The sequence below is a fragment of the Phycodurus eques genome, chromosome 1 (genome assembly GCF_024500275.1).
Source record: "Phycodurus eques isolate BA_2022a chromosome 1, UOR_Pequ_1.1, whole genome shotgun sequence".
Lineage (NCBI taxonomy): Eukaryota > Metazoa > Chordata > Actinopteri > Syngnathiformes > Syngnathidae > Phycodurus > Phycodurus eques.
The window spans coordinates 34,883,011-34,885,366 of record NC_084525.1 but is presented as its reverse complement, the minus strand read 5'-3'; positions in this window follow the sequence as shown (position 1 = coordinate 34,885,366).

Sequence of the window (2,356 nt, the reverse complement as noted above, 5' to 3'; positions counted from 1 at the left end):
CAGAGCGGGTACAACCGGCTGAAATAGTACACAGAGGCTACGAGTAGCCATTCACCTCTTGAGATAAGTCACAGGTCCAAAAGCGCAGCCTATTTAGGTCGTGTTCAATTGAGGGATTACGGATGAACCTCATCTGCTGAATGAAATGAATGATTTGCATGATTGTAGTCCCAGTGAGGACGGCGAACATGTTTAACACGTACCTCGATGACGAGATGATGAGGATTAGCAATGATGCAATGCAATTCATTAGAGGCAAGTTAAATTCCCCCAAATTTAAAATCTCAGGATTTCTGTTCCTCACTTTTTGCATTTATACATTTTGTTGATTGTATTTGTTTGCAATACAAACAACAACTTTTAACAAATGAGACTATTTGTCTCAGAAACCATCCAGCATCATGATGTACTGTACCTGAATGTGGACTCTTCGTGCGATTTTGTGAATTCGAAATTTCAAATCAAATTTACCTTTGTAGAACTAAACTTTGGCCTCTCACAGAAGTCAGAAATGAATCAAGCATAACATTAAACCACTACAAATGATTTTTCTGTTGAGGAATGCAAGTAAATAACTAGATTTTGACATCTAATTAATAAACAACACTGTGCTTTACTATTTACAGCTGTGGCATAAACCTTACATAGGGTGGCAGTCTCATACAAATGTTTTCGATGCACTGCACCTCCGCAATCTATATTTTCACAAATAAGGTCAAAATAAAGCCTAACATATGATATAGGCTCCCCGCTGGCAAGAAGATTGACTTTCTACTGCCCTGTAAGAATTCTCTGTCTCTTACAGCAGAAATGGACGAGAGGAAGTCAAATTCAAGAAAGACAAATCACATGACGGCCTGTGCCAGCAAGTGTGTTGAAAGGAAGCATCTCAGACACATGACTGTGAAGTGTCCTGCCCCAAAAGCTCGGGGCTGACCCGAGCTGACGCTTCTGGAGTGAGGGCGCTGCCTAGAGGAGGAACATATTAATGGTCAGTAAAGTGAACTCACCATGAGATGTCACTACAGTAGCTGACAACAGCACCAATAGAGTAGCAATATAAGGATATTCATGACAAAAGCTCTATCTCATTGAACAAAATGTTTATTAATGTAGTTGTGGAAACCTGTACCACATCATGAAGCTGGTCCTAATATTTTGGTGACTTACAGTAGTATAGTTAGATGAGAGAGTTCAAATAATAGGAATATAGTTTAGTGTTTGGGGCAGCACGGAGGAATAGGGCTACGTCTACCTCACAGATCAGTGGTTCAGGTTTGAAGGTGCTCTGGCTTCCTCCTACATTTCAAAAACATGTTGGATTTGTAAAAGTCTGTAAATTGTTTGTCTATACAGTATGCGCTCTTCAGTTGGCTGTCGACCAGTCCAGGGCGTACGCTGCTTTTTGCCCAAAGTCAGCTAGCTGGGTTAGGCTCCCGCTGACAAAGTCTCCAAAACACGTGGGGAAATGTGTTATGGTCCAAAGAAACCAACGTTGAATTTGTTGGCTCGAATTCCAAAAGGTACTGTATGTTTTCCGCAAGCACAACACTGCTCAGAACCGTAGAAAAAAACCATTCCGATGGTGAAGCATGGTGGTGGCAGCATCACGCATCAAGGACTGCTTTTCTTCAGCTGGAACTGGGGCCCTCCACAAAGTGGAGGGAATTATGAGCATTTCCAAATACCAGTCATTGTTAGCACAAAATGTTCTGCGAGTAAGCAAATAACAACAATGTCAGGAAAAGCCTACTATAACAGTTGAACTTCATTTTGGATTAATCAGATGCACTTGAAATGCTGTCAGGTGTGTGCTGACCTCCCCCCCATTTAACATGAGTTTGAATGTGATTTGTGAATTCTGAACAGAGCCACATCCCAGTTATAGTAGGGTGTGCACAATTGTGCAAACACTTGATCGCAGTCTCTTTTTTTTTTTTAATTCCCCTCTCCAAAAAAAATGAGTTGTACAGTTTAGAGGTCACATTAATGGTGGAAATAGTTTTAGAAATCGAAATGGAAATTCAAGGGTTGAGGTGTCATTCCTCACGTGTACATTCCAGTGAATGAAACTGCAACTGTAATATTTGACCGATAAGCTTACACAGTATTGGATCATGCACTAGCTCAAAGCATATCCAGTTTGGTCTAAGCAGCTGCTGTTGTTTATTGACCCTGGCATCTCAACCATCACACCGCGTGCGTGTCCCCGCCCCCTTACAGCAGCATGTAGTTGAAAGGGCAGCTGCTGCTAACTGAACACCCCAAAGCACTGGTCACAGTAGTCTAGATCAACTACAGGGGGTGGAAAAATCAACTATTTTCAGTTATTAAAGATTAGGTCCTACTTATCACA